This window comes from Danio rerio, chromosome 5 (assembly GCF_049306965.1).
Source record: "Danio rerio strain Tuebingen ecotype United States chromosome 5, GRCz12tu, whole genome shotgun sequence".
Classification (NCBI taxonomy): Eukaryota; Metazoa; Chordata; class Actinopteri; order Cypriniformes; family Danionidae; genus Danio; species Danio rerio.
In genome coordinates this window covers 48,114,980-48,141,074 of record NC_133180.1, presented here as the reverse complement: position 1 = coordinate 48,141,074, position 26,095 = coordinate 48,114,980, and positions in this window count along the sequence as shown.

The following is a 26,095-nucleotide window of genomic DNA, read 5'->3' as shown; positions in this document are numbered from 1 at the left end:
TTTACAACAATCTAATCATATACCCTGGGTCAATCGGTTGAGGACTAGTGCGTGTGATCTGTTTGCATGGGTTCTGATTCTAGAGTTGGGACTTTCTGACTGCTGTAACTGTATAGCTGAAACTTACTGTGGTAATTCCTTCATGCAGGCTGGATTATGTTTACAAAAAAAAAAATAATAATAATAAATATATATATATAACCCCATATAAATTAGGAAAATGCATGATTCTTTGAATTTCTTTGATTGAGTTGGATTGTGGCCAGACTTCCACCTTCCCTTCCTCCATCTTGATCCATACAGCAATCCATACAACATCACGAGTTACTCATAATGGTTAGAATGGCATAATCATTATGGATTTTGAAGGTTAGCAAAACATAGAATAAAAGAGTTCTTGCCTCATTTCAGTTCTACCCCAATTGTGAAGCAGTTAGCAGTTAGATTGGACTCACAAGGTATGGATTGCATCTTGTATGGGATCTCACTGAGTCTCTTTTAGAGCAGAGTTTTCACTATGAAGTTACCGGTTGACTCTGAGGAGGATGTGAAATGGAGAGGTATACAACAGTGGTAAGTGCTCATACATTTACAGAGAAAGAGGAAACAACACTCACTGTAGGTTGTGTGGTGGATGAATGAATCACAGATGTATGGTGTAAAGGAGTTGACAAAAACAATATAACCATAAACCCTGGTTCATTGGAGTTGATGTTTGGTCGAGGACAGATGAGTGTGATCTGTTTGAATGGGTTCTGATTCTGGAGAGCTAGGATTTTATGACTGGTGTAACTGTATAGCTGTAACTTATTCCTCCATGCAGCTTGGATTATGTTTGCAATGCAGATGGAAAGTTAGATGAATGTCTCAAGCCTGGCAGTGTTTTCATAAGCATATAGATGCAACTGTAGAAAGGTTTTTTTAATCCTTGGCAATAGGTGTTTTACATGGAGCACTCATTCCAGCTACTAAGTGCTAAAAGGGTTTGATAAATAACAACATAATCTTGGCCTGAAATCTTTGAAATTCCTGGTTTAGGATTTAAAATCAAGCACCAATTAACATATCTCCTGCAGTTTGTCCAAACACCTCTTTGAAGTGAGCAAAATAATGTATACAGTGTTTTTGAATTGCTGGGCCATTTTGTTGCCACAATGATTCAGCCCATTGAAGCACTTGACCTTTTAACAAGAAGAAAATCATGGAGATTTTAGTTCTGTCCATGGGGAAATGGTGGAGTTGCAGCTCAACTTCAAGAGGAAGCCACAGCAGTCATCCGCTGAGTCAGAGTAGGGCTATAGATTGACCATGAGATAGATGAGATAAATTGGTCCTGTTGAGGAAGAAGTGGATGCAGAAGTGGTATCTGGTAAAAAATTATGAAATGTCATCAATGGCATATATCTAGTTTCAAGATTCCCTATATGGAATAAATACTAATACTTTATTTATTTTGCCATTGGCAGTTTAATAGGTACTTTAAACTGTCTTCTCCTCAAATTGATAAGATCCTGTTTTTAAGAAGATCTAAATATTTTGACAACTTATCAATCTGAACTCTTTCCCTGCCCTTGATCAGAAAACTTGTCAATGAAATTTTTTTTTTAAATTTATAAAAATTCAATAGCCATTGACTATCATTTATGAGTATTTATGGCCATCCCTTATGGCAAGCTCTAATGCATGTCCTGAGTGAAATACAGGAATTATTTGTCTCCCGGTAATAACATATAAAATGATCAGAATAAGAAAAAGTAAGATTGTGGTTATAAATGAAGAGCTATACAACCGTCCTTTGGCTTAATCCCTTCAACTTCTTCCCCACAACACCTTACAAACTCACACAACCTCACAGTAGCCTATTGTTCTTTATTAACATCTACGACAACCCATTAAACAACCTACTTGTGTCGTAATCCCTCCCAATTGAAGATCTCCAGACTGCAGCATTACCTGCTTAAAACACTTGCAGGGAAAGAGTTAAAGGAATGCAGTACAGTGGTCAAATCAAATCACTTTTATTGTCCCATTATCAGCAGCACGTGTGCTATGATGAGTAAAAAGCTTAGGTCTCTCGCCATAACTGTCAGGGTTGGTGAGGGGAAATGGGTAAAAAGGAGCGAGGACTTAAGTGCAGGAAAATGGGGAATTTATTAAATTATAAACATAAAATAAAATGCAAAATAAACTACCCCGAGGGGGAAAACATTAACAAAACAAATACATACAAACAGGACTGGGCAGACTGGCAAGGATGAGGACTGGAAAAACGACAGGACTTCAAACAACAACATCTGATGACGAACTGGCACAGGACAGCAAATGTGAGGGGTATATAAACTGTAGAAAATTAACACAAACAGGTGAACACAATTAACTAATAATGGGTTAACAAGGAGGGTGGGACAAGACAATAGACGGGAGAGCGCATGACACAGAGAGACAACACAAGCCATGCGCTCAATTAACAGGACAAGAACATGCAGCCAATGAGAGAACTCATTAACCGCATGTTCATGACAACAAACACAACACTGAAGCACACGACAAAAGCACGTGACCACAATGTAAACACCGAGCCACATGCTTTGACAAGAGACGCAAGACACGAGCACACGATAGATAAACACCTTACCGTGCGCTCACACATAAGCAACGCGCATGCTTCATCTCAGCGCCAACCAAAACTGAAACCAACTAGACGGAGGCGCCGAAAATAAAGCAGTGCGACGGCGCGCGCGCACACAGAGACAGAAACAGGACCAGACATGAGTAGTGTCAGAGCTCTGCCACCAAAACAAGAATTTACAAGACCAAAGTGGCAGAACCCTGACAATAACATGGTTCAACTTTCACGGTCTCGCAGCTTGGCAGATTTAATTAATTAATTTTTTTTGTATGTTTGTAAGTTCTCCCCAACAAATCCAACAATAATGAAGAAACGTTCTGCAACATTAAAGGTCCAACAGTCAATTAAAATGAGAGTAGGAAACTCAAAACTTACTAAAAGTTCATTCTACTCATTTAAAAAGAGTCTGACTTCAACTCAGTGTTCAAGGTCATGAGTTAATTTATTACCTCATTACTTCAACTCAAATAAGTTAGTTAACAGTACGCATTAGGATTATTATTTTTTTTACAAATGGTTTGTTGCAATCGGTTACCTCAAACGGTTTAAGTTGCCTTAACTTATCTGGTTTCACAGTCCTCAGTTGGTTTAAGTTCTCTTCATTTATCAGGTTCTACTGTGCTCAATTGCTTTATTTACTTAAATGGATTAAGTTCACAGTACTCATTGGGATTAGTTTTTGAACTTAAATGGTTTGTTGCAATTGTTTTCCTCAGACAATTTGAGTTACCCTAACATTTTGGGTTTTACTCTGTAGAAGTAATGCGAGTGTTTAAACGAGAGAAAAATGTGAAAATGTTAATGCCTATCTGAGAAAATGGTGTAGTGATGGGTTTTACAGCCTTAAAACATCTATAATAACTGTAAAATATAAAGTAGACTACTTTGCGGATTTCACCTATTGCAGGCTTTTTTTTAGAACGTAACTCCTGCGATTTATAAGGGACCACTGTATTCTGTAAGTAAACATTATTGTTGTACATACCTTCTTTTTTAAAACTTGCAAACCCTGAGAGGTCACTAATGTAAAGTGAGCTTGTTTTAAGCCACAGAAACTAGTACTCTTTCCACAGTGCAGAAGCAATACATTAGGCTTTTCCCTGTAGGTTACTGCAAGCACAGTAAAATGCAGTCCCTTTTCTTTTCACACTGCTCCCAACATTTATTTATTTATTTTTTGTTCTCTGTAACAGTTAATACCCAAATTTCTGAACTACAAACAAAGAAATACTCAAGTGCCGGTTCCCAATCTGTCTTGGCCAGCCAAAGGGTGAACTTTCCACTATATAATGCTAATTAATTATATGCTAGCTGAAAACAAAGCTGGGCTTTGAAACTAGCTGCTTAGTGAAGGCTAAGAGAATAAATTATATCCTCAAGGATGCGTCTGTAAGCAGGGCAAGCAATAAAAATAAAGGTGAACTAGATTCAGAAGCGTGAACATATATGACAGCCCTCAAATACATGCATTTAAAACCATTGCAAGACAAAAGTTAACAAAGGAACAGTTGTTATTTTTTGCATGATTAGATGATTTCTTTTCATTTGGATTATTACAGCAAACAACACAGTGCATTGCAAACACACACACACACACACACACACACTCACACACACACACACACACACACACACACACACACACACACACACACACACACACACACACTTACTAAGATATGAACATAATGACTAAAAACAGCTCTTTAAACCCTAAATATCAGATTGTTATCAGTAGAATAACGTGTCAGCAACGAGTCATCTAAAATTATCATGATGAATAAATGCTTATTTTTTTATTTTTTTTTTTCATCCTATCTCACCCTGCCTCACTTTCCTTACATCCTCTTTCTCTGTGGAGGCAGTGTGAGAAAAACTGACACTCCTATTACCTGCTGGCAATGTTCAGGACACCCCTCTACCTGGTCCTGTCCTTGGGTTGTGACATTTTTCCTTTTAGTTCCCTGCAGATTTACAGACGGCACTGGCTGCTGAGCAGGCCACTCTATAAATACATCTCCTCTCAATTACTGCGGCCGCCCGGCAGCTCAGGCCCTCGCTAGTGTGTGTCTTCATCCCACGGGTCCTGGTGTTGTAGATCAGGAACCTAGACCTGCGATGGCAAACCTGTTATCAATCTCTGTTATAACCCCCCTATGGCAGCCCACGGTTGGCATTTTTGCTAACCTGATTTGTGAGTATGGTGATTACTGAGGAATATCAATACAAATGAGTTTGTTTTCACCTCTTTTGGTTGCAAAAATTTTGTTAAATAAGGTGATCAGCAGAGGTGACTGCTAAATATGTTAGCTTGTGTAAAGCTGAGAGCTGTTTTGTAGTAGAAAAAAAATTATAGGCACGGAAGTGGTAAACAAAGAAACAAATGTAGAATGCATGAAGGAGCAGAAATTCAGAACAAATGCCAAAAACAAGAGGTGCTGAAGCAAGCGAGTTCAGTGGAAGTCATTAAAAAGAATACTTCCTACCTTTTCTGAATTCCATTGAGTTTTGTCGGTGTAGGCAAGTGTAGTCAGATGGATTGAAAATAGGGATATACAGTGCTTAACATACAAGAATACACCCCTCACAAATCCCATAACTTAATCATTTAAATTATTATTTTCGATAGCTTTACCATATATTTTTTTTGTGCATACACATTAGTCAGTACTAAAGCCAAACCTGGAGATAATCTAACCAAACAACTAATAATAACAGTCCAAAATTAGAATATCCAAATATATAAAAGTCTTATATAAAAATATAAATAAATAAAAAGAGCGAAATTCAAGAGAAACAAAAAATGTATACGATTTTGTAAACATTTTGTTTTGAATGAATGAGCCAAAAAGAAAATGAATGAATGGATGGAAATGTAGCTAATGAAGCAGTTCATTCATAGTTTTTTATTTTTATTTTTTGTGGTTGCTGTGATTTTCTTTATTCATTCAATAAAGAAAATCACAGCAACCATGTAAAAAAAAAAAAAAAAACTATGAATGAACTGCTTCATTAGCTAAATTTCCATCCACCTATTTTTATGCACATTTTGGATATACGTATAAAAAACAGTTGATGGAAATGCCATGAAGCGCATACATTTTGATAATGTGCATAATAAATATATGCACATAACTGAGTAGGATAAACCTTTTATTTGATAAGAAATATAAACTACGATGGAAACGAATGTGCATAAAAAAAAGTTGTGATTTTGTTATAAAAGATCGCTCATTCATTCATTCATTTCATGTGATGATTAAAATCCTTTAGCGGCCCTCACGCAGCTGGATCCACGCTGGCATTTTTTCCCCTTGGGATTTTGGTTTTGAACCGGGAAAAAATTCCTGACACTGTCCAAACTTTTAGGATACTGGGTGTCAGATTTGCACAATTCATATGCACAACGGTTTCCCTCGCTCTAAAGCTTGACAGAGCCCCTGCGCATAGCTACGGTTGCCAAGCCATGATTGGTGGGTGGCAAATTTTGGGTGTGGCTTAACGAAGGGTCAATTGATCAGAGCCCATTTTAAAGCAAAATATTTCAATGTTTTGTTAAGTATCTCTCATAGATTTTCCATGACATGATGTCAAATCTTGTACTCTCTGAAGCCCTGACTTCTTTCTGAATGCAGTGGGCAATAAGCTAATATTTCAAAATGTCACAAAAATAGAGAACAAATTCACTTTGGAGGAGACTATAATCTTTGTGAGCTTCTTAACTTTGCTAATCTTTTTTCATGCTCAAGCATATACATTAAACACTTAATTAAATTATATATATTTTTTTTACTTTTGATTGTAGTTTTGATCCAGCCTTGCGATTTCTTGAGAAGATCTGCTTGCAATGATTACTGTGAGAGCTTTGTTTTCAGAAGTTGTCCATCACTGAATGCAGTTGGGGGAATCTAGAGTATCCAGTGCTTGAATGCCAGACCATCACACCTCTAGTAATTGCTCTTTATTCCTCAGTGGATGAGATACGCTTTTATATCGATAACAAACATAGGCTTTCTGCCTAACCGAAACTAGACTAACAAACAGAGCCAATTAAAGGATTTACTTAGGCTTTTTCAATTGCACCCCACTGCAAATAAGATTAACTACAGCTCCATGAAATCACCTGTCACTAGGGATGAACACAATTGCTGCCAGTGGGCTGTAAGCGGCCCTCTTTACTTCTTCTCAAACTTTACTTCAATTTACAGTCATTCATGTTGTTGGAAAATGAAAGCTTTTTGGAGGGAAATTCAATGCAGGCTAATATGAATTTCTCATAGAAATTGATCATATTTTTAGTTTTAAGTATGTATTGGAAAAAGACCACACAATTTCTTGTTTGAAATATGTATGGCTGGTCTTGAAATGAGTGCAATTTAAAATGATATATTGCTCAAATTATAGACCACTTGACATTCCCTGACATGCATTTAAAACTACAATACAAAAGTCTCTTAAGTCCTGTATTTAATAGATTTAAAGCTAGATTTTTTTTTATTTACAGTACATGCTGGAGTATCTCCTCTTATTATCTTATTATCCCATTTTATTGTTGCTTATACCTGTGGACTTACGTGGTAACTAGATGTGTAAGTAGTATGTAACTAAAGTGTATGTATGCACACACTGGTACATAGTATTTACTTGTGTAATATTGGTGTAACTACCCACATGTAACAACCCACTGAATAGTATGTGTAAGTTCAATTGTGTAACAGGACATTGGTAACAACACTAATAAAGTACACATCTGTAACAAAAATTATGTAAGTGCATTGCTTAACAACAATATGTGACAGGTATTTCCCACTTTCACACCTGTTTGCATGACACGTACTTGTGAGCATTGTATAGCAGAACCAATTCTGCATTAGAATGCTGTATTAATGCTGCAATCACCTTGTGATACCAGTGTACTCCACAGGAGTAACAGGGTACAGGAGTGTACAGGGTAACTCCACAGGAACTGTTCACTTCAATATAGTGTAAAATGGTCACAAATTATTGTGTAACTTGTAAATATATCTGCTATGCAACACTTTATTACAGTGTACTTACATGGTTAACATGGTAAACTGTCCACTCAATATAAAGTGTAAAATTGTCACAAATTACTGTGTAATATATAAAACGTAATCCTCTGTGCAACTGGTTAACAACGGTCTGCTTACATGGGAACTTCTCAGGAACTGTCCACCCAATGTGTAAAAACTGTGTAAATATATTTTTTTTTTTGGAAGTGTACTTCTAAAATGGTCACAAACTACTGTGTAATATAAATCCTGAACCAACACATTATTACCTGTGTACTGACATAGTAACTTCTCAGGAACTGTCCACTCATATCCATATATAACTGTAGCAAAGGAACTCATGGTGAATCCATAGGAATAGTTTATTTAATATGTAGTGTAACTTGACTGCGTTGCAGTTTCAATTTTCTAGCAAAGTAACAGAATGTTGTAATTTACACTGTGACTGTAAAGTCAGAATGTTCAGCAGAGTGCCATCAATCACAAAAGAAAAATTAAAAAGAGCAATTAAGAAAACAATTAGTCCCGTAAATAATATCCCAGGATCTATTAAAGCAAAACTGTCACATTCATATTTGATTTTTACTCTGCAACATAGTGTTTTACATAAGTACCTTGAGTAAAACTCTAAATTTATATTAATAAGTTAATAGTTTGTAGTATCATGAAATTTTTGAATCTGAAGAAATGTCACAATATAAACAGCAAATAAAAGAGAAAAAAGGCATATATATATATATATATATATATATATATATTTTTTTTTTTTTTTTTTTATGAACCCGGTATGGTTTTCTAATGTTTTGGATTAGCTGTGCTAAGGCACCTTTACTATTTCGCCTTCCCAGCTAGTAGTGCCACTGAATGAATTATAAATGTTCTCTCTATTTTTAATTCTTTAATTTGTGACCATTTGACACTTTATATTGAGTGGACAGTTACTGTGGAGTTACCATGTAAGTACACTGTTATCACAAGGTGAAACCTTCTAATGCAGCATTAGTTCTGCTATACAATTCTCACCAGTACATGTTATCCAAACAGGTGTGGGAGTGGGAAAACACCTGCAAGTACATGTTGTTACGCAATGCACTTTCATAATTCTTGTCACAGATGTGTACTTTCTTAGTGTTGTTACCAATGTCCTGTTACACATTTGAACTTACAAATACTATTCAGTGGGTTGTTACATGTGTGTAGGTACAACAATGTTACACAAGCAAATATGCACCAGTGTATGCATACACTGTAGTTACATACAACTTACACATCTATTTACCATGTAAGTTCACAGGTATAAGCGACAATATAAAGTGAGACCCAGTTATCCATTCTAGTCAACCAATTACCCAGAAGTAACTGAAAACATTCAGGCATATATTGAAGACAGTTAGCTCAAGTTCAAACTGAGCTCAAGCTGCTTTCTCGAACAGGTTCAACATGACATTGAGTTTGCTAGCTTAAATGGCCTACTGTATATAGTCACCAGAACTCAATCCAAAAGAGCTGTTTTGGGATGTGAAACAGGACATCCACATCATTGATGACAAATCTGCTGAAGCTAATTTTTTGACTGAAAGAAAACAGGTTTCAGATTTATGCTAGTAAGGTGTGTCTAAAAATACTACTACTACTTCTACTACTACTACCACTACTACTAATAATAATAATATATCACCTGTCACCGCAAGAAGGTCGCTGGTTTGAGTTGGCATTTCTGTGTAAAGTCTGCATGTTCTCCCCGTGTTGGAGTGGGCTTTCTGTGGGTGCTCCGGTTTCCCCACAATTCCTAAGACAAGTGGTATGGATTAATTTATTTATAGTTTTCTTTTCGACTTAGTCCCTTTATTATTCTGGGCTGTAACCCATCACACGTGTACTGTGTATATGCATGGAACTATAATACACAAATACTGTACATGAAATATACAAAGAAACATTGAAGTTCATAAATATTATATTGGATGTGACTACACTGCAGTTACAATTTAATGACATAGTAATTGAGTTTGTAGTTACATATGTACTGTGTATATTTACATACAAATACACAAATATTGTACTTAAAACATACAGAGAAACATGTTTATAAATATCCTCTTGAATGTATGTACAATGTAACGACGTGGTAATTGCACACAAGATAAACGTTTGTTATTACACGTGTATTGTGTATATTTATGGATACAATTATTAATAAACAAGTACTGTACATACAATATACAGAGAAACATTTACATTCATAAATATTATCCTGGATGCATGTACAGTACAACGTAGTTACAATGTAATGACATAGTATTTACAATGTAAAGGCACAGTAATTGATAAAAAATAAAAGATAAAAGTTTGAAATTACATATTACATTTCAGATGTAAATACATGTTATAACAATGTAATCACAACGTCAATACATCCAAAATAAAAATTGTAATTACATATTGTCACCTTACAATTATAAGGTTATATTTACGTTACAAATCAGTTTGAGATATTGAGCTTCAAAGTTTATGCATTCCAAATAATTTGCGTATAACAGTTCTCTTTCATACATTAACATGCCAGAGACCCTAAATGTACTCTAAATGTAAATGATCAAAATGTTCTTGAATTTGTAAAAAAAAAAAATTAAAATAAAAAATTAAATTCTCAGCTTAAAATTATAAGGTTCTGTCCTGGGAGATCATTAATTGAAGCATCAATTTTTAAGAAACACAATCAGTCTGCTTATTAATTTAATTTACAAAATGGTGTTGAAACAATATGTTGATGTTCAAGAAAGTTAGATATTTTTTGCTTTCTATAACATTTTATTCTTGTTTTAGGATTGATATTTTTTTATTGGTCAAATTAAGCATACAAGACGAAGCTAAATATTTTTTTTTTCCAGAGCAGCTTGTAATTTTATGCAATTAATATGAATTATATACTTTATCTGAATTATTAAATGATATATTGAATAATATGCCCCATGAATTAGTATTTGCCCTTCAAGGCTTAATAGAAAATTGTTTCACTTACTTAATATATATATATATATATATATATATATATATATATATATATATATATATATATATATATATATATATATATATATATATACACGAAGAAGAAGAAGAAAAAGAAGAAAAAGAAGAAAAAGTAAAAGAAGAAGAAGAAGAAGAAGAAGAAGAAAAAGGAGAACAAGACAGTGGCTTTTGAGTGTATGTGTTTCTGTTCAAAGTATCCATTTATCTGTGTATTTATTTAGAGAAATGAACAACTTGGCAGTGTCTCTTGAGATAGAAATATGTGGTCCGTGTGCCACATACCGTGGCAAATACTGTAGGTTTTTTGAAATACCAGATATTGATGTAATAGTGTGCAACAGTTGCTGTTCTGGAAAGAAAAATCCTTGTTCACTTTCTCCATAGGGGATTGTGTTGTTACTCTTACTAAAACATTGTAAACTGTATAATATGATATAGACCTATATGATTTAAATCATTGGTATTTCCTTAAGATTATATATATTGTAGGAAACTTTGTGAAGGAATATGGTTAAGACTGTGTACTGTTTCAACCAACCTTGAAATACATCACTATGCATTTCTTATACGTTCAGTATGAAGTGGTTCAGAGTTTCCTATGTACAGGTAAACATGAACCAACAGTATAAATTCTATGGAAAATAACTATAAAGTTTCTCATAAAATCTTTTCCTCCCACCAGCAGAGGCCCCTCTTCCAAGAATATTGACTCACTCACAAACTTCATATCCCAGAAGCCTTTTACCTGGTGCTGATTACTCTTCACCTGACAACCCCCCACCCCCCTCCTGAATCATAAAGGCTGAATAATAAAAGAACAGCCTAATGCCAACATTAGCCTCTATACTCTGTCTACATTATGACTTTATGGTTTAATTAATATTTATTTATAATTTAAAAACCCTTTACTCACCAAGATTAGGCTACATGTTTTTGTGGAGAAACATTATTGAATCCACTGGTTTAGCGCAGTCCTGCGCTTAGAATGGTGCGTCCAGCTGCACCGAAAACACTTTCACTGCTGCTGCTACAGGCCGGGATGCATAGTTCCGATCTGGCTAACTTCTCTGTCATCATTTGTTTCACCTTTGCAGGGATGGAATTTAATGTTGTAACAAGCGACTTGATTACTTTTTCGCACTAATCAAAATGCAACACATGACTATTTATTTACCTACTGCACAAGCCAAGCTCGGCCCAACCCGACCCTGTCTAAAATGATAGAAATCAAACCCGAACCCGTCACGTAACTGGGTTGCATCACTTCACTCCCTCTGGAAGTAGTCATCTGGGTACTTCTTGCACACTGTTTTTCGAATTTTATGAATTCGGACCTAATACTTGGCTCAGTACAGTATGGAAGTATACAATTTCAGATGCAGCCCAATTATTTATTTTTACCCTTTGACTGTCTCTCATTGCCAACTAAATTGTTCTCGTTTATGGCTGTTTGATGTCGGCCTCAAGCCTGCCTGACTCCTTGTTATGACTCTATGCATGCAAACCCTGATCATAGCCTGGATTCTTATTACTGATCGCTTGCTGGCTGCTCATGACTCTGCCTAGCCAGTCATGATCAACTCTGGTGAGATAGAGAACTTTTTGGATATCAGATTTACTGATTCTGCTAACACTTTGTAACTCTCTACTAGCAGCCATGGCAATAGACAGGCCCCGGTAACACTTTATTTTGATGGTCCATTTGAGTATTAGTAGACTGTTTGCTTAATATCTGTTGATGCTGCTCCTTCAACACACATTTAACTGGCTATAAGAAACTTTGTATATACATGTCAACTTACACTACCCCAACCCTTACCCCAACCTAACAGTCTACTTATAATCTAGTGAGAATTAGGAAAATTAGTTGGCATGTGGATGAAATGTAACTAAATTCAACTAACAAACCATCAAAATAAAGTGTGACCCAGGCGCCCTCTAGTTCCCTGCACCCAAACATTCTGTCATTCTGGATGGTCAGCTAGTTTATTCATTGTGGGTAAGAAGATAATGGTTTGTGGCTTCGCATTTACGATCAGACACTACATGAAATTACTGAAAGTCACTGAAAATTCAGTAGCACTGAAATTTACTGAATGAAAGTATTGCCACCTCTTTCACTAGTCTCAGCATTACTAGAACAACTTAGAACTGCCAAATACTTCACAAAGCTTGATCTCAACAGTGCTTATAATTTAATTAGAAATAAAGAAGTGGATGAGTGTGACACCACATTCTTTAGATGCAATGGGGACTATACATATCTTGTGAAGACAATATCTTGTGACTGTCCAATAGTTCATCAGTATTTCAAGAGTTCAATGACGTCTTCAGGGACATGTTAAATCAGTGGATTATCATCTACATTGACGAGATCTTGATATATTCCATCTCACTGGAGGAACACATTGAGCGTGTAAGGGCTGTATCTGCTTGTTAAGTCATGACGTATCGGTAAAGTATCGAATACTGTTTCTGGGACCAAGCTGCTACTCATTTGAATTGAGAAAATATTCCTTTAAGACCATTGTATTCCTTTTTAGTCATATCACACATTAAAGTGAACTTTATATAATTTCATGATGTACACATTAGTATCTGGGATTGCTGCATTACAAATACCAAAGTTTTAACATTCTAATAAATAATGAATCACTTTCTGGCCATCTGATATTAGGCAAAGACATATTTATTGTGACTGTGATTTTTTAAAACATTACAGAGCTTTGTAAATGTTTATTTTTACTATTTGATGAGTCTACCCATAAAGTTTGATAGAGCGATTGGACCCGGAAACTGCTTCACGTGACGTCATACTTAACAAGCGGAATCACATGTTATAAGCCAATCTTCAATTAGAAAAAGAAATGTCAAAGCTTGCCATCACATACCACTTCCCAAACTGCTTTGGTAACAGCAAAACAACTCTGCAACAATGGGCTCCACTTCTTTGGACTACCAGATGACATTATTTCAGATTGTGGACCTTTAGAGCAGGAATGGGCAAACTTCGTCCTGTAGTGCCGGTGTCCTGCAGAGTTTTGCTCCCAACACAAATCAAACAGATCTGAACAAGCTAATCAGTTTCTAGAAGATCGCTAAGCAGGTGTGTTTGATTAGGATTTGAGCTGATCTCTGCAGGATATCAGCCCTTCAGGACCAAGTTTGCTGATCTCTGCTCTAAAGTATAGTCAGCTTTTCTCCCTCAATATAAACACTATGAACAACATAAACCTCAACATAAACATCACACCTGGTCATTACTAAGAATCCAGTGACCATAGCAAATGAATAAACTGACTAATGGGAATTTTAAACAATCATAAAGGTGAGAAAAAAAAATCAGATTAAATAGGAATATTCATTCATTGATTTTCCTTCATCTAAGTCCCTTACATATCATAGGAAATAAACAGCCAACTATTTAGATATATTTTTGCAGCAAACGCCCTTCCGGCCACAACCCAGTACTGGAAAACACACATACACATCCATTCACACACACACACACACACACACACACACACACTATGGACCGTCTCTCTTTGGACTGTGGGGGCCTTTTAACCACCTGCACCTGTTCCCTATTATCAAGGACACTTTGTTTGCTCACCTCATTCTCCCATTCGACGGCTGGTATAGAAGTCGGATGGTTGTCATCATCTTAGCTCCTTTGTCTTCTTCTCTTCTTCTATGGATGTTCCTTATGTGCCTTTGTATCCTTCACACTGATCAAGGGAAGTGATTACTCTCATATGGTGTTTACTAAAAGATTTGCCATTTACCTGATGAACTATGTGTCTGTATACTCACCTGCTGATGTTCCTAAGAACAAACTATATGTGAGATCGCTAACATCAGATTACTAGCTGTTGAAGAAGATCCCAAACACACCCCTCTCTTGCTTTCTCATTTTGATTAAGTGACTTGTTTTAAATTATACTATAATAATTATATACTATAATTTTTATACAAATAAAACTGATTAAAAAAAAATAAATAAATAAACATCCTTGTCTACCAGCATGACAGGGGGAACCGGAGCACTCGGAGGAAATCCACACGAACATATTGAGAACATATTAAGCCGACAGTGCTAACCACTAAGCCATCGTGCCGCCACTATGGGAATATCTTTAAAAAATAGTTATCAGGAATTAAATCTTTTTTCTTCTTTTTTTTCTTATCTTTAAGACTGTCAGAAATGTTACTCCACTTTTGATTAATACAATGCTAGGTTTATCAAAGGGGTTTTCTAGGATAAAAAAAAATAAATAAAAATACCTGCATAAACCAAGGTTGCTGTACAAGTGGATGGCCTCTCTTGAACTCTATTGTGCAGATCAAAAATATTTTGATGAAATGGATGTTTTTGTTAAACTCCTGAAATGTTTTCTTGTGAGTGTATGCATCTGGAAAACCATCGCAATTCCCAGTGATCTAAAACAATGTTTAAAGTAGGCCAAACTGTTGTGTTATTCTAGCCCCAATGGGCTGATAAAGCTGGACTGATTTGTTGGCTTGACCAATTGGATGACTTGTAATAGCAGCTTATGTAGGTTTGGCCAGGGTGGAAACACAAAGTATAAATGCATAAAATATAAATAGATAAAATAGCTGTTCTTTCAGCAAGGATGACTAACTAGAAAGCTAACAAGAATAGGGGAGATATGACAGATAAATAAATATAAACCTCCCTCTCTGTGTGTATATATGCATATAAAACATGTATATTAAATACTTATATTATATAATACATATACATATACATATGTATGCATGTATACATATAAAGTCATAATCCAGGCGACATGGTGGCTCAGTGGTTAGCTTCGTCACCTCACAGCAAGAAGGTCGCTGGTTCAAGTCTCAGCTGGGTCTGTTGGCATTTCTGTGTGGAGTTTGTAGTTTTCCTCCTGGTGGTCCGGTTTCCCCCACAGTCCAAAGACATTTGGTACAGGTGAATTGAATAACCTAAATTGTCTGTATTGTATGTGTGTGAATGAGTGTATATGGATGTTTCCCAGTACTGGATTGCAGCTGGAAGGACACTCACAGTGTAAAACATAGGCTGGATAAGCTGGCAGTTCATTCCGCTGTGGCAACCTTGGAATAAATAAATGTCATAAAAAAAAAAAAAAAAAAAAAAAACGCCTCATGTAAAAATTTTTTCACACTGTGTCAAAACCTCCACCAATCAGGGCTGTGTTTCCCAAACAACGATGTAACTCGCGGCTGAACTATTATAGTACGATGCATCATTTGGGAAAAGAACTATGTAGTGACGAATGTTTCCCTAAACGCATAGTTTCTCTGTCGCAGATCCATTTCATCCCATGTTAGTTATAACGTAAAACGTCCATAATGACGCTTTAAATGGGGTGGAGGAACTACTTTAGAGAAGAACCCCATCATTTATTTGTGCAAATGATATTGTTTTACACAAACACGCATTGAAAAAAAAATACAACATTAGTTTTGGTAAAATATGCACTCCCTTTCCATATTAACTGAATTATATGTAAATGCCACATATAGAGCATATGTTTCCTTTACAAATATTATTGAGAATATTATATATTCTATTCTAAAACAAATAACTTACAAAAGCTAACACGTATTCTAATATCATATATAAATCATATGAATAATTAAATAATGAGGCTATTTATTATAAAATGAAATTTAATATTTATTATGTATTAGGAAATGAAAAAAATCCTAATTTAATAATAATATTAATAATACTAATTATGATCATGATGAGGATGATGATAATTATTTTAATTTTTATTATTTTGTCTTAGAACTGAAAAATCATAATGTATTAATAATATTATTATCAATATTATTATTAAGTAGGGTAATGTTTATTTATTTTTTATTTTTTAGAAAAGTCTACTTTTACAATTTGACACTAGTAAACCACAGCAGAAAGTTTTGACCAGCATGCCCATGTCATATACAGTACAAATACTTAATAAATAACTTATTATAAATTAAAAGAATTAACGTATACTTTTTGTTTTCACAAGCTTTGGAGACATACATAAATTCCTCTTTTAAATAATAGGTCACCTATAGCTTTCGCTTGAGGCTGTGCTCAAAATCTCATCAATGCTTTCAAAGTGCACTGCGAAGGGAGCACAATTGTAAAAATGAAGATTGCAAAAACTGGACTGTAAAGATAATTTGAAAGCAAATTACACCTAATTTATATATATATATATATATATATATATATATATATATATATATATATATATATATATATACATATATATTAAGGGTGTAACAATACACGTATTTGTATTGAACCGTTCGGTACGAGACATTCTGTTCAGTACGCATTACAAGATTCGATTTAGACTAACATCTAAAAAGATAAAAGGGAATAAGTAAAAAATATAATGTTTTTAGTGCAACAACACTAAACATAGCATCCCAAATGAAGTGGCAGACAACATGCTACCTTCCCCGCTGTCATGTTAAATAGTAGACCATGGCTTTTGAACTCAGAATATCACTTTATTAATATTAGCAATCTTGCTGCTTTCTGTGTCAGCCTGCTCGTGATGGCTCCGCCCCCGTTGTCCTAGTTGAGATTGCCCCAATCTCAGTAACCTGTTCACATATCACCACACCCGCCCACCTACAAACACTACTCCAGTCAGGCACGCGCTACACTAGCTTGCAAAATGGCTAGTAACGATAATGTAATTCCAGACATCCCAAGTCTCTCGGAAGTTCGGGAGACTTCTGGATGCCGGCAAACAAATGATAATCTTCCGGAAATCGCGCGTCTTTCGGGTTTTAAGAAAATGTTAAATGTAATAGAGCCCCATTACATTATTCCTTGATAAGCCCATTTCAGTCAGACTAAAATCCACTAAAATAGCAGGTGACAGTCAAATCAAGCAGATCTGTGCTGTCTGAAAAGTTCCATATAAAAACTAAATTGTTATTTTCTTTTTTTATTGTGTAACTACTACACTATTATATTTATTATAAGCAGCTTTTTGGTTTTGAGTAAAAAGAAAGGATTTGTTTTATTTGCTGCTAAGTAGAAACCCCGAAAGTATAGCTCTATCACTGTTTAAAGTAAAAGAAAAAAATAAATAAAACAAGATCATACTTTTATGATGTTAGTTTTAATACATAAAAAAATTTAAAACAGCAAAATCCTCAGTTTTTTTATCAAAAACATACAACTGAGCCGACAAAAAAAAAATGAATGAATGAATGAATAAAAACATACCGAACCATGACACTATTGTGTCGTATCGAACTGGACCGTAAGGACCGTGTGAACCGGTACACCCCTAATATATATATATATATATATATATATATATATATATATATATATATATATATATATATATATATATATATATATATATATATATAAATTTAACACCAGACACCACATCTACAATTTTTATTTCATTTTATTTTTTTTACAGAAGAAACTATTACAAATATGGTCCTCCCTTTGCTACTAGAAATAATAAACTTTCATTTGATGGTTGGTGGTGCCAAACTTTAGAGTTGGCACTGTACAGTCATCCAGGTAGGCTTCTTTTGGCACTGGGCAAACTCGTATTCATCCATCAGATTGCCAGATGGTGAAGTGTGATTCATCACTCTAAAGAACGTGTTTCCACTGTTTCAGAAATCAATGGCAGCGTGCTTTACACCACTCCAACTGACGCTCGGCATTGTGCCTGGTGATATGACGCTCACTTGCATCAGCTCATAGAAATCTAGTAAATGAAGGTCACAACTATCTCTTTTTTATCTTTGTTTTCTTGTGTTTGCAACTCAGTGAGTCACAGCTAAAGAAAAGTGAATACGCAACACACTTCAGTTCCAGTTTTTGAGCTTCTGTGATTTACCACTTTGTGGGTGTGAGTTGTTTGAGCTTTAGAGTTGTTCTTGCCATTTTTATGGTTGTTTAAGGTTTTTAACTTCTGATTATTGCCAGTGGTGGAAAGGGCACTGAAAAATTATACTCAAGAAAAAGTACCATTACGTTCCTAAAAATGTTGTGCAAGTACAATAAAAGTATCTGCAGTATATATTACTCAAAGTATGAGTAAAAAGTAGTTGTTTTCAACAGTACGTAAGTACTTAAGATCAGTGAGTAGTGACTATTATGCTGTAAAAAGCTGATGCATTTACATCTAATTTGTGCATGTGTGTAAACGTAACATTCTGTTGTGCATCTAGTTATTGCTCAGCAGGCACACAACATCATAAGATGTTACCATTAGATTAGATTTAGGTTGTCATGTCAGGTGACCAAAATTAAATGTCTAACCAGCGTCTAAGGACAACGTTATTTTGATGCCCAATAATGACGTCAAATGACGTTGATATTTGGTCGATTAAGAAGGTGACCAAAATCCAAGATCATGCCAACATCTTAAACCAACGTCATATTGAAGTCAAATACTGACATTTATTCATCAGGCAACCAAAATCCAGCATCTGATAGATGTCATAGTGGTAACATCCACACAACGTCAAGCTGTAACATCATTAGATGTTGATATTTGTTGATTTTAGGTTGGACCTTAAACATTGAGGTTGGCCTAGGGTTCTGATGTCAACCAAAGTTTCATTTCCAAACAAAATGCAATGTCCCCACGACATTGGGGTGCAACGTCTGTCTGAAGTCATGACACCATTTTGGTCATAAAACAGTAAACATTTGTCATCTTTTCATTAGTGACATGCATCTGAACAGTCTCTGGGTCACTGCTTGTAAAGGTTTTGGACATCTTTATGGACGCTTTTAATGCTTTCAAACAGTTTGCTGCATTTCTTGAGGTAGTTCATTATGATTTACCTTCTATATGTGATTTGATTAGACAGGAATTACAGGACTGATTTTTCTAATCCCCATAGACAAGAAAAAATAAAGTAGTGACTGCAGGTTAAGGAAAGTAATGGAGTAAAAGTACCCATACTGCACTAAAAATGTACTCAAGAGAAACTGAATACTTACAATTTCTGAAAAAAAAAACAACTACTCAATTACAGTAGTTTGAGTATTTTAATTAGTTGCATTACACCACTAATTACTGCCATTATAAAAGAGTTATCAAGGTTGAAATCAGTGTTGATTAGTTTCAAGTTTCAAATGCATTATTTGAAGTTTTAATTAGTTTAAATACATATGTTGTGCTTGTGTGTACACGTCTAGCAAAACCAGTAAATTGCCCCCATGACAAAACAGCTCATAAAAAATAATTATTATTAAATTAAAATTATTATTATTATTATTATTATTATTTTATTTTAAATTTTGTAAATATAATTAAAAATGTGTGGGAAGTCCCTGCAAAATAGGTGTAAAAAATTGTGTGTGCGTGTGCATGTGTATGTGTTTACCTGGTATTCACATGTTGTGGGTAGCATATGTTCCCACTGGTATAGAAAAAGACAACTTTCACTGATTAGGAGTGCACTACCTGACAAAAGTCTTGTCGTCAATCCAAGTTTTTGGAACAACAAATAATAACTTGACTTCTAGTTGATCATTTGGTATCAGAAGTGGCTTATATGAAAGGCAAAGGCCTCAAGATTACGTTTATTTTACCTAAATAAAATATGATCATGCCTTGACTTTTGAATACTTAATTAGGACAGTAAGGTCTGACTTTGCTTAGATAAAAGTCATGTCACTAAACAGAAATAATGTTCAGTATAGAATATAAAGTCATGGTGCAGTGGAGACAGAATTAATATTGTGTGTGACTCCCATGAGCTTGGAGAACTGCATTATACATCTCTGCAATGACTCAAATCACTTATTAATAAAGTCATCTGGAATGGCAAAGAAACTCTTCTTGCAGGACTCCTAGAGTTCATCAAGATTCTTTGGATTCGTCTTCAATGCCTCCTCCTTCATCCTTCATCTATCCCCAGACATGCCCAATAATGTTCATATCCGGTGACTGGACTGGCCAATCCTGGAGCACCTTGACCTTGTTTGCTTTCAGAAACTTTGATGTGGAGGCTGAAGTATGATAAGCAGTGCTATTCTGCTGAAGAGTTCGCCCTCTCCTGTGGTTTGTAATGTATTGGGCTGCAAAAATGTCTTAATACCTCAGGCTGTTGATGTTACCATCCACTCTGCAAATCTCTTGCATGCCCCCATACTGAATGTAACCCCAAACCATGAGTTTTCCTTCATCAATCTTGACTGATTTTTATGATAATCTTGGGTCCATTCGAGTTCCAATAGGTCTTCTGCAGTATTTGTGATGATTAGGATGCAGTTTAACAGAAGATTCATCTTAAAATTCTACCTTCTGCCACTTTTCCTAATGATCAACTAAAAGTCAAGTTAATATGTGTTGCTCTTACAACTGGACTTTTGTCAGGTAGTTTATTTTTGGAGTACAGATTGTGTGTGTATGTGTGTGTGTGTGTGTGTGTGTGTGTGTGTGTGTGTGTGTGTGTGTGTGTGTGTGTGTGTGTGTGTGTGTGTGTGTGTGTGTGTGTATGTATGTATGTATGTGTTCATGACCACACATTTGAAGCTTACAGTAGTCTTCTCAGAGTTTTACATGGTTGTGCAATTTCACAGTGAAATGATTTGCAAGTAATTGTTCCAATGCATTTAAATCTGGTTAAGATATTGTTTATGTCAAATGATTGTTGTAATTAAAATGTATTTTGATGCTTACAATTTGGAACAGCCTGCTTTCATTTTCAGCACCTCTCTGTTACTCATATTTCTCAGATTTTTTTACCAAGTTGAAAATATTTTTCTGGTACTTGTTTCACAAAAGTTGTTAATTCGTCAATGAGCTGAACTTGTTTTGAACCTCTTACCTTGAAATGTATTGCATTCAATGCCACAGAAGGGAAAAAAGGAAGGAAAAAAAACACTGTCAACCCAAAGAAATGTGTGTTCATGTAAACCAAGTGTAATGTATGATCAAGAATGGTTAAAAGGAAAGGATCCATTAATATCTTTCAGTTTTTATCCTTGTAATATGGCATATGCCATTTTTCAGACTGGGGCCATTTTCCCCAAACTAAACAGGAAAAAAACACTGGACATAAAGCATTATGCTTTAAAAGCCCATTAGCCATTATTTGATGGAGCACCTGAAGATCTTCAGCCATGTGTCATGTTCAGACTGCTTATAATGTGGCTGCGAAAGGCTAACACCCATGTACTCTCTCACAGAACGAAAATTATTGACTTGCTGACCGACTGTACATGATCTACTTACTTATTGTCTGCACAGAATGAGTCTTTTACATATACTGCATATGTCTCCATATGTGTTTTCCTACTGCACTAAGATAAGACGGAAGTGTGCATTTTTTTTTTTTTTACCCGAACACAGACACATATATAGGTCTATATACAGTTAAGGTCAGAATTATTATCCCCCTGAATGGTTCACCCCGCTGTTTATATTTATTCCAATTTCTGTTTAATGGAGAGATTTTTTCAAAAGGCAGTTAAACAGTTTTAAACAGTTAAACAGTTTACACAATGATGGTTTGTTGTGTAGACTATCGGAAAAAAAAGCTTAAATTCTAAAAATAAAACAAGACACTTCACAACTGTATTGCTGTACATTTTAATGTTTTCAAATTACATACATTGCTTTTAAATGTTGTTATATTGCTCATAGTTCTTCTCACTCTATGTAGAGTATATATATATATATATATTTTTTTTTTTCCGGAAATATCTATAACTGTTCGTAATCTATAACTTTAGTAACAGTTTTTGTTACCACACCTATATAAATTGATGAAAAGAAATGTGTCTTTCAAGATAGTCATGTTTGGCCATTTTGGTATTAAAATTGATTTACAATTGGATAACCCCTCCCTCATACAAAAATACATAAATAAAATAATAATAATAAATATAAAATAAAATAAATATGTAAAAAGTAATAATTAAATAAAAAAGTATACAAAGAGAAAGAAGCATAATGCATTTAGTATGATAATAGCATTACAGTTTTCTATTCCCAGTTTTGCTTCTGTCTCGCTCTTCTTTCCTTTGTTAGAGAATTTCATCTTCAGCCAATTCCACACGCAAGGAAATCGGTTTTCTCCGCTGACAGTATTTCACAGTAAAACGTCTCCAATTAGGTGAATTAAGAGATTTAACACTTCACAGATTCTCACAGAATGAGCACATTTATCATCATTAAAGACATCACATTTGTTATTGGCATTATTGCAGGCTTCTAAACAAAATAAATAGATTTTCATCAAAACATTTCATGAATTATTATGACAGTGAAATATGCCAGAAATAACAAATTGAATTAAGTAATCCATTCTGGATCAAGCTCAGAGTTGTGATTATTGTTAGAGCCACATACTGGAAACTGAAAGCAGCACAGCACACATAAATATATTTTAAAAATGCAGTATACGGTAAATTATTTGAAGAAAAAAAAAAAGATAACATTGGCGCAGTTATGAAATATTCCAGGAATATGTAAAATCTGCCAGTCATTTTTGTGATATTGCCTGCAGGTCTCCACATGAACTTCCACTCAGTTCAAAGTCAAAGTGTGCAGATGTTTCCTTAAGAAACTATTTCTACAGTACCTTGCTTTCATCAGTGGAACCCCAAGTAGTTTCTGATCCTGATGTGGTTTTTAAAACAGCGACTTCATCCCAGAAAATCAAAATACTGACTCAATTCATTCAGATTCATGTCATTCCAAACCCAGGAGAAATGTGTTCATTTACAAAACACAAATGAAGATATTTTTAATAAAGTTTGAAACAATAATGTCCCTCTGTTGAAATACCATTTACCCAAAACTCAAAAGTAATTTAATACATATAATTTCAAGTTTATGGTGATAGGTAGCGCCTCGGCTGGGTCAGTTTGCATTTCTGTGTGGAAATTGCATGTTCTCCCTGTTTTGGTGTGGGTTTCCTCCAGATGCCCCAGTTTTCCCTCACAGGCCAGTAACATGCGCTATAGGTGAATTGGGTACGCTAAATTATCTGCAGTGTGTTTGTGCATAAGAGTCTATGGGTGTTTCCCAGTGGTTAGTTGCAAGAAAGGGCATCGGCTGCGTGAAACATATGCTGGATAAGTTGGCGGTTCATTCTGCTGTGGCGACCCCTGATTAATAAAGGGACAAAGCCGAAAAGAAAATGAATGATTCCAAGTTTAATTAAAGTCTTGTGAAGAGACATGCTCATTTTATGTGATTAAATACATTGAGTTAAATTAGCTGACAAAGATCAGTTACTATCAAAGATCAAAGAAACATGCTTTACATTTCTTGAATAAACATCATTGGTTTTGTTATACATGGAGACATTATTTCATTTTACAGTATTTCTATGATGAGTCAGTCGGCAATAGAGGTGAGGATCCACATGTAGTTTATTAAAGAATCGTCAGCTTCCAGCTGTGTGTATGTAATCATGGGGGATCAGGAACTTGTGTGTGACTGCAACAACTTCTGGGAACTTTTGAAATACATATTGTGGTAAACGTGTATTTCGTATTTCTCTAGTGATCTGCAAATACTCGATTGCTGGTGATTGTGATAATTTCATTGTATTCATTCATTCACATTCATTCATTCATTCATATATATATATATATATATATATATATATATATATATATATATATATATATATATATATATATATATATATATATATATATATATATATATATATATATGCAAAATTAGCCTTGTGAAAAAGAATAATAAATTAAATAACGTTTCAACAGCAGTGACGCATTAGGTAGTTCTGTTGCCTCACAGCAAGTAGGTTGCTGGTTCGAGCCTCAGCTGGGTCAGTTGGCATTTCTGTGTGGAGTTTGCATGTTCTACCTGCGTTCACGTCGGTTTCCTCCGGGTGCTCCGGTTTCCCCCACAATCCAAAAACATGTGGTACAAGTGAATCCGCTGCGTAAATAACATGTTGGATAAGTTGGCGGTTCATTCCACTGTGGCGACCCCGGATTAATAAAGGGACTAAGCCAGAAAGAAAATGAATGAATGAATTAATGTTCTGTGTGCTCTGGTTTTTCATGTGGTACAGGTGAATTGGGTAAGCTAAAATTGTTCATAGTGTATACAGTATGTGTGAATGAGAGTGTTTGGGCCCTATCATACACCCGGCACAATGTGGCGCAAGGAATTGTTATTTGCTTGTTTCAGCTTGGTGCTTGAGTTATTTTGACGTTTTTCACAACGCTGTGTAAATTGCAATTGCATTTGTGCTCATATGATCACCCATAGGCATTCTGGTCTGAAAAGGTGGCATGAGACGCATTGCTGGTGTGTTGCTATTTTGAGGAACTATATTAGACTGTTCAATAGACCAGATCAAAGACGATCTATAGTCAAGAGCAGAGCGGGTTAGTTGTGTGCCTCGCTTACACACTGCTAAATACACACAAGATGTACAGCAAATATCTTTACAAATGAAAATTAAAATATTACCAAAAATATTATTTACTAGCCCACATAAATATAAAAACCATACTTTGGGGGTGCTTTTTCAGTTTATTCATAACAATTTGCTTTTGTATAATGTTATTATTATTAGCAGTATTATTTTATATGCATATTTATATTTGTTTTATCAAAAACAAGCTTAGATTTGCCCACCTGTCAGGTTTTAGACTACTAGGGGCACAGCATGTGTATTTGGATATAACTCAGTTTTTTAATCACACTTCGTTATTACTGTTCATCTATTCGTTTACTGGAAATTAGAGCTGAATTTAGACATATAGTTTTGAAACAAACATTTGCACGTAACAAACAAAATTAATTATGTTTAGACTGATGGATGTCTGCATACAACACGTTTCTCTATCCACTAGAGTGAAAGTAAAAGTAAGGAATAAGGAGGCTTATCTCTTAGTCTCATCTGTAGATCCTCTGTTTAACTGTTTCTTACTAGTGAAATGCTCAGTTTTTCCACTTACTAAGTCCGTCTTAGAATCCAACATGGAAATCATTTTTTTTTTCTTTTATGGCATTGATTGTTTTAAAATTCAAATGGCATTAACATGCCTGTGTTTTTATTTCTGTAATAAATATGGCTGTCAAGAGGGATCTTGATGGTTTATCGTGGGTATGTTATAAGTTAATCAAAAATTCTAATAAACAATTATATTTTGAATTTAAATAGTATTTTGTCTTGCATTAATTTAATATTTGAATAGCCCAAATAATTCTGACTGTATCATGTTTTACTATATATGTATTACATAATATGTAAAATAAAAATGTATTAATACTATAAAAAGCATGTGGATATATATATATATATATATATATATATATATATATATATATATATATATATATATATATATATATATATATATATATAATTTTTATAAGTTTAAACT